The sequence below is a fragment of the Mytilus galloprovincialis genome, chromosome 8 (assembly GCF_965363235.1).
Source record: "Mytilus galloprovincialis chromosome 8, xbMytGall1.hap1.1, whole genome shotgun sequence".
NCBI lineage: Eukaryota > Metazoa > Mollusca > Bivalvia > Mytilida > Mytilidae > Mytilus > Mytilus galloprovincialis.
The window spans coordinates 35111758-35127805 of NC_134845.1; the positions used below are offsets into that span (position 1 = coordinate 35111758).

Genomic DNA, 16048 nt, shown 5'->3' on the forward strand with positions numbered 1-16048 from the left:
TCTACAAATTAGTTTATATCAACATGTTAAGTAGCTCAATTCCATTAATTGTTTATAGGAGTACTCCATTTTTTAACAACCATGTTTTAGATGTTAGACTGAAAAACGTACATGTAAGTGGATAGTTAATTTTGTGGTTTTGTCAAAGTCTGCATACAAGCCTACATAGAATATGTCATTTGTTGAACACTTAATGGTGTGGTTCACTTGTACCCAGGATTGGTACATGTATCTTATGAATAATATTGTCCTCACAGTATTCCAAATTTAGAATATGTCAGACCAATGACTTTTTTCCCCTCAATATTGAAATACAAATAGAAAAATTATAACACACAGAAAATAATAAAAGGAAAGTAACCTGGACAGACTCTTCAATATCATTACAGAATATTGAAAAATTGTATTCACAATTAATTTGATTAAAAGTTCAGTGAAATTACATGGCATTTGAAGAATGGCAAACCAAAATGAAACATGAATACCAATACGCTAAATCTTGGGCATAAACTGATAGACCTCAGTTCTACAATATAATCTAAATTCTAGTCATTTGTAGAAGTCGTTCAATTACTTTTGCTTCAACTTTAAATCTGACAGAGGATGGTTAAATGTCCCTAATAATGCCATTTAACATGACAACTTAAGAACACTACTTGCTAACGTTCTCCTATAGAACTGAAAAAATGTTACTTTGCATCGTTTTTTGAGCTATCATTAACATCAGATTTATATGAACAGAAAATTTTACACCAACTTATTTTTGTGGCATTATTTACCATGGTAACAGACATTCTATCTCCTTTAATTCATAAAATTAAATTAAAAATCAACTAAATCCAACCATTTTGGTAGTCATCAGTATTGTATTTTACAAACAACCTAAATATGTAAGGGGGAATAACTGCCAATGAGACAGTAAATCCAACAAACATTTTTGTAAGAAGGTGAAAATGAACAAGAATTAGCATGGGTTGATACAATGGCAAGTGTCATTATTATATTAAAAATCAAGGAAATCATACAAAGGTCATGCTGACAAATTCATGATCATTCATCAGTTCTTTAGCGTTCATTCATAAAAAGATGTGGTACGAGTGCCAATGAGATACTCTCCAAGTCACAATTTGTAAAAGTTTTTACCATCACAGGTCATAGGTCAAAGTACATTCTTCAACATGTGCACAGAGCGTGGGCTCACACAAAACAGCAAGCTATAAAGGGCCCCAAAAATGACTAGTGTAAAACCATTCAAACCAGAATAACAACGGTCTAATCTATATAAAAAACGAGAAACAAGAAACACTTATTAACCACATCAACAAACAACAACCATTGAACATCAGGGTTCATGACTTAGGACAGGAACAAACAAATGAAGCAGGTTCCCTATGATAGGAACCAACTTTCACCCTTACCGGAAACAATAGTGAAACATCACAACATAGAAAGACTTACAATAAAATATTCACTTTGGACATGTTAGAGTAGAAAATTTCTAACAAATTTAATCAAATCTTAAACCAAAAAGATGCTAGCCTTGTCCTTCAACTAACTTCTATTACATACAAAAAATCTTATTAGATTTAATTTGAAATTCTAATTTCTTCAGTCTTTTTCAAAATTTTAAGACAAACAATTCATCATTTTTGGTTTTATAAAAACATCGGCAAAACAAGAGAATTAATGTGTGCATTAACAGCTTAATACAGTGTGCCAGTCATTGAGAAGATTTTTTTTGGCAAAAAATATAAATCTGCTATAGTTAGAGGAATATGATTCTTTCTCTAATTCTATGGAAATTTATCCCTTTCCGAACCCATTGTATAAAAAATTTAATCAACGTGTGGTTGCCGGTGATCTAAAAAGATCATTGGATGATTTTAAGGATCATGACCATTTTACCTAACTGGATGAATCAAAATATGCTTTAACAGCTGTTAATGAAATTGACAACTTCGTGCAATGTGAAAGGCACTCGAAGGGGATTTTCGGTTAACAAAGAAAGAAAATGTATTTTTGAATCATTAGAGAAACACATTCTTACATAGTTACTCGTGGATTATCGGATTTATCCAATCTCTATAGTTAAATTATAAATTTTAAAGCCGAGGCTATCGAGATTGGATAAATCCGATAATCCACTTGCATCAATGTAAGAATCTATATATACATCTCTTCCTGTGAAATATAAATTCAATATAATAGTAAACATAATAAAGCTGTAATAAAGCCCTACTGAGGATATATCATTGCAATCAGCAACAAAGATCATATTTCTTTAATTTCAATACAAATATAGTAAGATCTTATACAAGATACTTGGATAACATCACTGAAGGTGTGGTTGATATCTGTAATCTAATGCACTTATCACCACACGTCTATTATAATCAATCTCAATAATAGCGGTTTGATTCATATCACTTCCATAACAAGACAGTCTCTTTTAAAATACACCTACTTTTGAAGTTATCTACATGTTTTATAGGCAAACTGATTCCTGGCATCCTTTAACTGACAAGGTCATCTTATCTGTTAAAAAAATTTCTGAGCATCTCCATATTCTGATGTACGTATTTCAACCACAGTTAAGATGTGCAAATTAATAAGTGCTATTTTCATTTACACAACTATACCAATTTTATCATTTGTTGTTTTATCTCAGCCCTGGAAATTATCCCAACTTTATTTGAAACCACTGTGTTTCATGCCTAAACCAGGTGCTCTGCAGGGCGCAGCTTTATACGACCGCAGATGTCGGACCCTGAGCAATTAGGGCAATTATGGACACAACATTCAAGCTTGATACAGCTCTGAATTTGGATTGTGATCAAATATTTGACATAATATGAGTTTCTGAAACAAAACAAATGTCAAGATCTTACTATCTATTGTGCAATATTGTGCAATTAAAGATTTCTTCTTCAAACTTTTCAAAAATTTTGAATTTGAGAAATTAGGGAACAAAAATTGAAAACTACTACCACCACCCTTTTTTTGCAATTACTCCAAACCTGACATTCCTTTATACATAATTTACAAGAAGTGCTTTTAAATTGTCTTAATTGTTTATTGACCAGAAAAACCTAGTTTTCACCCCTTTTTTGCCTTAATTCCAAAACATTTTGAGTCATAATCCCCAAAAGTTAATACTGACCATCCCTTCATGATATGGAAACTTGTGAAAAACACAAGTTATTGTTTTAAAACTGCAAAAATGCTCATTTTGGGCCCTCTTTTTGGACCCTAATAACTTAACTATTAGGACCATAACTCCCAAAATCAATCCCAACCTCCCTTTAGAGGTATTGAATCTTCTGATTAAAATTTATAGAGATCCATTCATTAAAACTTAAGTTATTGTACGGAAACTAAATGAGTCTTTGGACGACGATGACGACATGATAGCATTATACGACGCAAAAAGAAATTTGTGGTCATATAAAAAAATGCACAAAGATGAAATAAAATAAAACAAATAGTTTGATGTAAAGATATTTGTTGGAGGATAAATAATGCATTTTTACTCCTGCAAATATGCATTCATTACAAAAATAAGGAGATGTGCTATGATTGCCAATGAGGCAACTTATAACTTACCAGTGGTTAAATTACTGGATATAAGCAATTCAATGAAAGGTCACCCCAACGACGAGAAAAATCTTTACTTTATAGTTATAAAATTCCCTAATTAATATAAGAAACATGAAACAATTCAAACAAAAAATATTTTTTGCGGTCGTATAAAAATAATGACCTAATTTATAACAAAACAATTTAAGAAAATCAAAAATGAAAGGCAGTGTACCAATGACAACTACAGGCTTGAGACTTGGGATTAAAGCACATAACAAATGTGGCAGGGTTTATCCTGTTTTAGAGACCTCAACCCCTCCTGGACATTCATGTTATGATACAAACAAGCATCTATTTTCTAACTTTCAAACATATTTCTCCTTTTGGTCTTCCTTATATAATAATATCAATTTTCTAGGGCAAGGTTCTCCGTCAAATAACATCTCAACCGAATATATATATGTCACAATGAATGGAAGTGTGAGTTTTGATCTGAATTATTTATGCATTTCCTGTTACATGTGTTGATGTTTTGAAAACTAAAGCGAATTATATATGAACTGAACCAATATTTTATTGTACTTATTACAATAATTTGTATTTTAATGAAGACATGCATAATGTACATGTATGGACAATTTTCCTCTTTTTAATGACAAAAGATGTCAAAAAATTATTTATAGATGAGTGATAAAATTCATTAAAGGGACAAGAAAAAGAAAAAAATTGCATAAGATTGATTTATTTTCCAAAACAGTAAATAGTTTTTATTAAAAATTGCATTTTAGTCGTCAACTCTGAATTGAAAAAGTATTTAACACAACGGATATATTTATAAAATTTTTGGGTTGTCTGTTTTATTGTTGGAAAATTGAGATGACAATTATTAGAGACTAATAAACCCAAATGCTAAATTAAGTCAAAATAAGTTATGAAAATCTCCCACAGTAGGTACATCATGTGCTCCATTCCTTATTTTTACAATGCAAGCAAACCATGCAATGGCAAGACAGTGCTAATTATGGTACAATTAGATCCATATCGTTACAAGTGTCAACCGCCTTACTTAGCCACTCATCAATAGAAGATTCTCGACAAGGCTAAGTACATCACAACTGAACAGCTGTTAACAGGATTAGTTATTTGTGTAGTAGTATAAACTTGTTAGACTAAGCTGACCGTTGATTCAAAAGTTCATTGATCCAATTATATATATATATATGTAGTTTACAAGAAATCGAAAGTATTATTTTTATTTCCATTTTTATGTTCAGCTGATTAAGTTTTTGAGGTTTCACTGTCTCATACTTCAATCAAATAAACTAATTTGTCTCAGTGGCTACCAGTATCCTAACTATACAAAAACATAAAAGTAAGAAAGGTAAATTAAAAGTACAGAGTTGTCTAGTGGGACAGACAGTTCATGTGATTTGATATGGTTTGCCCTACATAATCAGTATCATAATAATTTAAATGTGATTCAGTGATTGGATATCAAATGCTTTAGTCTCCTGAAAAGACGTATGTGGTTAGGAATGTATACAACACTTCTTCAACTTAAAGATCAAATAAATAACTATGTCCATCAAACCCCATATAATGCCATGTAAAGAGAACAGAAACACTGCAGGTGTAACGTTTTGTCATTTAGGAAAGTTGGATAATAATGGCAGATAATTTGCTTTAACCCTTTCCTCCATGGAATTTTTTTTCGCGTACTTTACAGATTCGCATACGATTTTTCAATAAAATGCTGAAAATATGCTTTAGAGTATTAATGCATTGCACAACAACAAATATTTCATCAAATAAATTTAAGTCAAATATTTTTATAAATATCCTTTTCATATTGGATACAAATTTTATTAAGTCTGATGCAGACATTTTGAAGTCAGAGCGCTTCAACTGAGGTACTACACAGGCATCAAAAGGTGTCATTATGGAGTAAAGGGGGTGGCATCAAAAGGCGTCATTATGGAGTCTATAATTCACTTCTTTTTTTAAAAGCGAGATATATTACATTAGATACCTGTCTATTGCATGTTCAGAATCATGTGTGGTTGTCTTTTGTTTTTTTTGAGTTATTGGGCAGCTCATTATATATAAGTCTCACAGACATTTTCCTAACATCTCTTTTATTCAGATCTTAATAAATTAATTAAGATTTAAGATTTTAATCCATTAATGTACTGCAAGCAATTACTTCACTAAGTGCTTAGTCAATTTTAGTTATCAAATTTTGCAGAGTACGTTCTTTTTTAACCATTAATTCAGAAAAGACAGTAGAAAAAAATGTTGATGCTACCAGATGTATTCAACACGATTTTCAATGCTCATGAGAGATTGAATCCTAATCATTCCACCACTCAAAAGCATCATTTTCTATTTTTGGAGTTCGTTTTTCCCCTGATACAAAAGTATACAAAAGTACATATTCGTATATATCTATACAAAGAAAATGTGTTTGAACACTTAATAGCTGTCTATCTCCTCAATCATAATACAATAAACCACCAGATGGTGGTGACATCAGCAGATTTATTTTTGTAAAACAAACCGGCTATATGTCACAAACAAAATTTGAGTAATTACAAATCTATAAAAAAAATCCACCTTTCTGTATCAATTAAGCTATAGAAGTACACACAAAGTACTAGCCTATTGTAGTTAGCTTGACCTTAATCACACTTTCTAATTATGGTCATAATGAAGCAAATCATTGTCACTGGACACTTGGTAAGAGTGACTACACTGGCACTGTAATACTAAAATATGATAATTTTAATACTTCAATTACTACTCACAATATTATATACAGTCAATAAATTTAGAATGGGGCCTTAAAAAAAGAATAGGTTTGTTTGCCCAAACCCTACCTACCCAGAAAAAAGCTGCCTTCTCAAATTCTTTTACTGTCCTGATTTGAAGAAGTTTTTTTTTAATCAGGTAGGCATGAAGACTAATAAACATCCAATATTTTAAATTTCTTAAAAAAAAAAAAAAAAAGAAAATGCCTACCTACTTCCCACTGTCTCAACCTTGGGTAGGGTTTGGGCAAACCAAAATATTTTTAATTGTGGCCTGGAAATTGGAATGTGTCATCAACCTGACCAAAGAGAAGAAAACAGAAGAAGAAGGCCACCAATAGGTCTTCATCACAGCCACAAAACCTGCATGTATAAAAAGTTTTGTTTGCTAAATAGATGAATTGTCTTTATGGCAGGGTTGACTGTTGACATGTTAATTAGAGAGGCAAACAATATACCAAAGGGACAATCAAACTAAAAATTAATTGACAATGTAATAACAAAAAGTTGAACATCTGAGTACAATTAATCAATAAATCACTCATAATGCACATGGATAGGATCTGAAAAATAATAACCTCCCTGCATTATGTTGATCTATGTAACATTTGTGCTCTGAAATGTAGTGATAGGGTCAGGAAATAGAGCTATAAAGCCAGTGACAATTGGGTTTCGATTGCATCCCAATTGCAATCTTTATCCCCAAAAAACTAAAGAGATGTGGTAGGATTACCAGTGAGATAAATATCCACCAAAGATGTCAACAAAAACAGGTTACAATATGTGCCAACTAGCTTTCAACAATTAGCCAGAACCAAAACTGCATATAGTAAGCTATGCAATGTACAAGTGTTACAAAATGTAATACAATACATCTTCGAAACAAACAACCTGATCTATATACAATGCTAAACATTTTATAGTGGTTGAAGTTGTTGTAAACTGTTAGATTATTTTTTTAATAATAATAATAAATGGAGTTTTAAAGATCTTGTAAATTTTCAAGTATAAATATTCTATAGGTTTTTACTGTTTTTATTGTCGAGCCTCCATCCTTTTTATAATGAGTTTCATTTCTGCTACAGACAATCAGTGCAAATTAAAGGTAAATTGATATATCAGATGTCTGTCAACGGCACTAAAAATCACAAAACCATATGGTGAATATTACTACATTTCCTACCAGAAACAATACCCAGATGACATTAGGAAATCATTTCCCCCAGATGAATCGTTCTCTTGCCTAGTCATGCAGCCGTACAAGAGACATCCCCATACAATTTCCTGCTTGTTTTCATCTCCGTTACAATTGGCTTGTCTTAACTATTTCTTGTAGGGATTGACGATACTACGATCGGTAGCAATTGTCTGAGAAATTAGAGGCTCAGACAACATAATAAAACGATTTCAGCTATTGTATATAAATAAGCTAATTACCTGACAGACAATAAAAGAAGAATTGTAAATGAGCTACAACTGTTCTAATAACACAGAAATTAACAAATAAATGGTTAGATCAGCTTTTTTCTATTTTTCTTTGTTTTACCAGATAACAGAAAAAGAATTGTTTAGTAGGAATATTATGAAGAAATCTAGTTATTATTCCAATATATGCAAATGAATTTCTATTTTTAAGCTGATTATTCAAACCATAACTGTGTGTACAGATGTATATATTAATCATCTTTTGATATTTAAGTCAAGAACAGTTTATTTATACTATAAATCCAGAAATTATATTATAAATTGATAAATGTGACTAGGTCAGTCTCCCAATAATAAGATCTCACATTTGAAGTCTGACATATATATTTGTATGCAGTTTTTTCTGATCACAGCAATTATTCTTACATTTTGGTCTCTCATGTCAATATCAAAATAATAAATGCATACAATAATTTCAGAATTCACAAAATTTATACAGCACATAGTGGAAATAACATTCACAACTACCAAACAAGCCACTAGTTTGCAGTTATCTAGAAAGCATCTTCATATCAGTGTGAATTTACTTTCTTTGTTCAAATTCCAACTTCAGTCTTTCTTTCTTCTTTTTTTTAAAGTCTGACATTCAATTCATTTAAAATGATAACATGCAAGGATAGGATAATTATACAATGCCATGTTGTAAACTTCAATATTGAAATTATTCAACGTTGAAGCTCTTCTTAAGGTGCTATGGGAGTCTAAAATAAAAATGACAGTATTTGTTCATACTTTGCCAAAACGTAGTATCTATTGATATATGTTCAAAAATATAATAAAAATGATAGGTCACCGCGCATTTTCTCAAGCTACAGGTTGTGACAAAATGACACATTTTGTATGGATTATACAGGAAAAAACACCATTTTGTAATTAAAAACTAAACAAAATGATGGAATTGTAAAATAAATTGGGAAGGATAGCCCCCAGACAATGCTTTGAGAATATCAAAAGACAAGATAGGGTCACTGTACATTTTTCCCAGCTAAAATACAAAATAGGAAAATTCCATGTAGAATCCTTCAGAAAATGCACTGTTTTAAAGTTACCTCCCCTTAAAATGCCAATTTAAAAACATTTAATAATAACCAAAAACAATCAACACTTGTAAAAATATTAATATCTATAAGTTATATTATTATAAATTGGTTCTTTTAAATGAAAATTCATATATAATATCTGCATTCCTGCATCAAATTTTGCTAACTTGAAAGTAAAATCCGGACCTTAGGTTCTCTGTTTTTTACAATCCAAGATGGCGGAAGAAACCCATAACACCTTAAAGACAAACCATTTTGACATAACTGGACCAATACAAGAATAACTTAGTCATTTTATATCCCTTCCACAACTACCTCTTAAAAGGACTATCACATTGACTAAATGCTGGATACAAATCTAACTCAACTTCTTGAAACTTGATTAATGATTTTTTTTTTTTTTACATAAATAAGACTGTTAGTTTTCTTGTATGAATTGTTTTACATTGTCTTATCGGGGCCTTTTATAGCTGACTATGCGGTATGGGCTTTGCTCATTGTTGAAGGCCATACGGTGACCTATAGTTGTTAATGTCTGTGTCATTTTGGTCTTTTGTGGATAGTTGTCTCATTGGCAATCATACCACATCTTCTTTTTTATAATGTGTTAAAAAATGCTCACAGCTTTTATGATTTTATTTGAGAGCTTTTGGTACTGTACTTTACAGAGTTGAACAGAACAGAACAAAACACTAATGAATTTAAGGAAGTTTAATTGAAGATTTTTTCTTATTATAAATTTATAATTTTAGTTTTTCTCTGCTGGATTTTAAATATACCTGAAACTTGATTAATATACACAGTGTATTATATAAAAAAGCTTTCTTTTTATGTATATATTCCTTTAGGAAATATACTTTTGATGTAAATCTAATCTGCTTTAATTTTTCTTGCTTTTTCATTACAAAAGATGATATAAGATTTACTCATTCTGCTTATGAAATTAACACATAGAAACTACACCAACAACTAGAACTATTGGCTACCATCAGAACAAATAAAGATTGCAATCCCAACCACTGATGACAATATTTGATATTCAAAATTAAAGCCATGACTGTTTTTATTTCTACAAATACTAATATGAGACATTAATCCTTGAGACTGAGTTATGTTGGTGACAAATTTGTGTGCCAATATATGATACATTTCTATAAAATGACATATTAAGTGTTTTTATACAAAAGCCCCCACAATAGAAATTGAATTTCAATGAAAAGGTCAGATTTGTAACAATAATTCTACATTTATTTATTCCTGTCAATAATTCTCTAAATCCTTCAAACAATATGACTATGGAATGTTTCAGTGTAATATTGATAATCAAATAAATAGTTGCCACATTAAAATCCTACTAAAGCCATTTCTGGGAAACATTTGATAGTAATGGATCTTGATTAGTAACGTAATCACATTACAATTACAGCTAATAGGATTGATAGGGATGGCTGTCCAAATTAAATCATATTGCTAACTTTTACCGTAGATTTCTTTTCCGTTCCATTTCCGGGTTAATGTTCATAAATTCTTTCATCTTTTCGCATACAGACCAAAACAATTTTTAATTATAATTAATACATTTTCCCCTGACTTTTGGCTTAATTGTATAAATTTTTAATAGCATTTTTTTAAGGGTTCTCTTATAGATTTGATTGACTTCAGAGGTTATACATGAATTCCTTAAATAAAAAGTTTTCTGAGAGTATTACATGACAACACATAGTGCCTTTAACCGGTTAAAAATTCATTGTTCAGGAACAAAATGCTAAAATCATTTACCATGCAGATATCAAAACAATATCTTCTAACATGACAGAAAAAAGAGTTGGTTTACAGTTATTCAGAAAATATCTGAATCATGTAACTATGTGGCTGGTCAGCTCAGAGCTGGACTCCAATCATGTATGTGACTGGTCAGCTCACAGCTGGACTCCAATAATAATTCACTAGTTCATATTGTCATTTTTTCAGCCAAAGATTAGTGGTTCTCTCACTCTGGGCATTTTAGTTTCCTCCTCAAATAAAAACTGACCACCACAAAACAGAAGTAAGTATCAGTCACATTAATTCATATACATGTTCTGGAAAAAAATTGTCATTTGCCTTAGTTCATCTTAATGTCACAATTGCTGTCCTTGAGGAGCAAAACATCTATCTCCAATATTCTCCTTAATCTACTTCCAATCTATTCATTAAGACAAGTCCATCAGATCCAGGGTTAATCATTTTATTTACAAGATTTAATCTAATGAATATAATGATGCTAAAGATACCTCATTAGAACTTTTCTCCTGCAATCAGCCAATTTTTGTACAAATAACAGGAATTACAAGTTTTTTGCTTTATTTGTATAGTGATTTTATAAACAAAGTCTCCTAAAATACTGATTATTTGTTGAGCAATAGGTAATGTCAAAATTGCAGTTTACATCACAGTTCATGCAGGGATCCTCTTGAACCTCAATTTAAGCATTAAAGCCTTGTCTATTTCTATAATAAACTGTTGACACAGAGATATGATGTCTCCCCTTTATCATGTTTATATAATTTTGTGAGTAAAGGGAAGAAAAAGATATCAAAGGCATATTGAAACTCATATGTGCAAAACAAACTGATGATGCCATAGCAAAACCAGATGCTCTGCAGGGCGCAGCTTTATACGACCTCAGAGGTCGAACCCTGAACAGTTAGGGCAAGTATGGACACAACATTTAAGCTTGATCCAGCTCTGAATTTGGATTGTGATTAAATAGTTGACACAACATAGGTTTCTAACACAGAATGAATGTGGTCTAAGAACTTAGACTTAAAAACTTAAAAATTTTAAATTGGACATTTACCTATTATGGTCCAATATCCAAAATCTAAATACATGGGTAGATTCAGCATATCATAGAACCCCAAGAATTAAATTTTTAATGAAATCAAATACATGTAATGTTCAATTTTACACCCTTTAGACCTCAATGTGGACCAATTTGATAACCGGGCCCAAATATTAAAAATCTAAATACATGGTTAGATTCAGCATATATTGAAGAACCCCATATATTCAATTTTTGTTGAAATCAAACAAAGTTTAATATTTGACCCTTTGGACCTTTATGTAGACCAATTTGAAAATGGGACAATACTGTGCAACTGAATATTTCTTGCTATTACGCAAAACTGTGCAATTGAAAATTTCTTGCTATTGCGCAATATTGTGCAATTAGATATTTCTTGCTATTGCGCAATACTGTGCAATTGAAGATTTCTTGCTATTGCACAATACTGTGCAATTGAAGATTTCTTGCTATTGCCCAATACTGTGCAATTGAAAATTTATTGCTATTGCATAATACTGTGCAATTGAAGATTTCTTGCTATTGCGGAATACTGTGCAATTGAAAATTTCTTGCTATTGCACAACACTTAATATAATAATTTTGGACCCCGATTTGGACCAACTTGAAAACTGGGCCCATAATCAAAAATCTAAGTACATGTTTAGATTCAGCATATCAAACAACCCCAAGAATTCAATTTTTGTTAAAATCAAGCTAAGTTTAATTTTGGACCCTTTAGACCTTAATGTAGACCAATTTGAAAACAGGACCAAAAATTAAGAATCTGAATACAGGGTTAGATTTGGCATATCAAAGAATTCATCTTTTGATGAAATCAAACAACGTTTAATTTTGGATCCCCTTTTGGCCCCTAATTCGTTGGGACCAAAACTCCCAACCTTCCTTTTGTGGTCATAAATCTTGTGTTAAAATTTCATAGATTTCTGTTCACTTATACTAAAGTTACTGTGCGAAAACCAAGAAAATGCTTATTTGGGCCCTTTTTGGCCCCTAATTCCTAAACTCTTGGGACCAAAACACCCAAAATCAATCCCAACCTTCCTTTTATGGTCATAAACCTTGTGTTTAAATTTCATATATTTCTATTACTTATAGATTTCTATTTACTTTTACTAAAGTTAGAGTGCGAAAACCAAATGTCTTCAGACGACTACGCCAACATGATACCAATATACAACCAAAAAATTTTCAATTTGTAAGCAGCTGTAACTTACTGTATAGCCTTCAACAAAAAGCAACATAGGTAATTGTAGGCTGATAGTTTATATCAAAAATGTATTTTTAATTACTAATAAAAATATCATGTAGTACACAATCTATAGACAACAGCTAATAAAGACATAAGATATATTGGATCTACCACCTTCGTAAATACTGCATGTGATTTTCAAAACAATATATCTTGTCTATAGGTAGGAAGATCACTCAAACAATTCTATATATTAATATTCCGTCATAACACTCCTTATAAAGACAATAGTAAGCCCATTCTTGTCAACAATTTATATCTTTATAGTAACATTTATAAAATATTTATCACATATCGCCCCAACATATTTTAAAATTCATCTGCTATAGGTTGGAAAGTTTGTCTCAGAACACTATTCATCAATACTGCATCTAATTTCAGATGTTTGACAGTACAATAAGAGATGGCTGATGCCAAAGAGCAAATCTGATTATTGTTTGATCTAAAAAGATCAAGTTTCTCAGAATCTCCAATCAAGTGTCGCAGAATCACAAGCATTGATAAGGTCATACAAAAAACTATGGTATTAATTCCACAAATCAAGAGGTTCAATTACTGATTTCATTCTTTCAAGTTGCTCTGAAACTATCATCAGAGTCCATTGGCCAATATATCTGGACAAAAATGAAAGTTTTGTTTTACTGACTAAAAAGTTAAAACCATTTTCAAATATGACGGGAGTATATAAGTATCCCTACACAAATATTTATCAAAATGTTTGCTTTAAATGTTGATATTTGCAACACTTTCACAATGACCAAGGGGATACATTTTGTATTTGATCGTAATGAGTCATTGTGGTCAGTCTATATACAATTCATTTGACCTTTCAGCATTTTTTTCTTGAATTGAAACATCAAATAAATTATGAAATTCTAAGTGCTCAAAACAATCATGAAGCTGCCTGTGTAGGCTGGTTGATTTTTAAGATAACTTTGAACACAATTTCACATACAAATCCACCATTTTCATGAAATCACAAAATAAGATAATGGTGTTACATCAAATAAATGGTAACATTTCAAAATATCAAGACATTTCTATTCACTTATGCCATTTAATGAAAAGACCAACTACACATTAGTATTAAACATATCTGATATTTTAGCACCAAGCAGGCACTTCAATGATGTTTATAAAGTTCTGTAAAGAGCCATGAAACACATATAAATGTAAAGAATTAAAGTGAGAATAACATTCATATTCACTTTTGGTATTTAAAAATTCATCAGAAATCAAAATTTAGAAAGGTCAATAGAGAATCATGTGGGAAATAATACAATAAATCTTGTAATGAAGTAAACTTGTAACACTGATGAAATACTATTCTAAAATATCATGCAAGTACATGTATACTGTAAATTCAAAAATTACTGCAATGTTTTTATTATTGCGAATGCAACAGGTTATAATCGCAATAATTTAAACCTGCATTTTGAAATTTATGGGTTAATCAGGATTTTTCTCCTTATCGCAAAAATTAAAATTGCATATTGGTCTAAACAGACAAAATCACAATAATAAATGCATGCAATAATTTCTGAATTTACAGTAGTGTTTCTTCCACCCAATTACTGTGCTACATACTCATTGCTTATTTATAAGGTAAAACTTACAAGGAATGTTATCTCTAAAGTTTACCATTTTGAAATCTTCAAATACTTAATTGATAGGGGGTGCTGCCGGGGTTCTGTGACCCCAACTCACTCACTAAGATTGACTACCCAAAGTCCCAAACTGATAGAATAACCTGAAGAGGAAAGGGTGCTTCCAGCTTAACCCTTTAGCCCCAATCCCACCTGTAGGCATGATAGCGACAACCATTCTTTGGTGGTCCGTATGACCCTCCATACCTTTTTGAACTGCCCCAGCTGCCATGAAAGAACGGACTTCAACCAAGCAGTTCATGGTCCATTTACTCTTCTCAGATGTCTATTCATGAAAATATGGCACTTTGAAAGTCGTTTAACAGTTCAAAATTGGAAAAACGTGAAAAGTAGCCAAAATCAGGTGGGGGTGGGCATCACTTGATGGCCACTACGTAACTGGAAGTGACTGTAGGTATAAACTATTATCATAAATGCATGCATAGGTGGTACAGGAACACAACGAGGTATAATATGGCCAATAGGAATCTAGTCTGTAAAATCTAGGTCATCGTTTTTTCAAAAATCAGTAAAAACAGACATTTAGGCAGACCTGAATGAATGGACTGCTGTAACTATAGGGTAATACTTGAATGACAGAAAAACACAGTCTTGTCAATGTTCACCTCTCAAGTTCGTTTTAAAATCAGAAAATAGACGGAAAATTACCATTTTTCAGTGGGGGTGGGAAAATATCTATTGTACATATAACTATGATTTTCAACAATTTATCAAAGTCCAAAGCTCATAATTTAGGCAAAAATTAGCCGAACGGAACAAAACTTAATCTTGATCTGTAACTCATCATGGTTAACTCACCTACTAAAAATCAGCCTAATATCTGAAAGCTTTTAGAAACAAGAGGCTCTCAAGAGCCTGAATCGCTCACCTGAATTTTTTTTGTTTAATCTCTCATTAATGATTATTTTGGCTTTTCAATTTATTTAAATGTTCTTTGAATCGTCCTATTTTCTTCAAAAGCAAAAAAAAATCATTTTCTCCTATGTTCTATTTTAGCCATAGGAGCTATGTTTCTTGACATACAAGGAAATGAAATATAAAATTTATACTAGATACTCTGAAACTCTGAAACTCATTTAGCCTAAGTTTGGCTGAAATTGATACAGCAGTTTCATAAGAGAAGATTTTTTAAAGTAAGTCAACATGATGAACAAATTGTGAAAAAAGTCTTTAAAGGGCAATAACTCCTAAAGAGGTCAATTGACAATTTTGGTCAAATTGACTTATTTGTAGATCTTACTTTGCTGATCATATTTGCTGTTTACAGTTTATCTTTATCTATAATAATATTCAAGATAATGACCAAAAACTGCAAAATTTCCTTAAAATTACCAATTAAGTGGCAGCAACCCAACAATTGGATGTTTGATTCA

General features: G+C 31.2%; 1 protein-coding gene across 1 annotated transcript in view; it reads right to left on the reverse strand.

Moving 5' to 3' along the window:
• LOC143085658 (arginine--tRNA ligase, cytoplasmic-like) overlaps nt 1-16048 on the reverse strand; it is a 120364-nt gene that overhangs the window by 70930 nt on the left and 33386 nt on the right. The window lies entirely within an intron of this gene.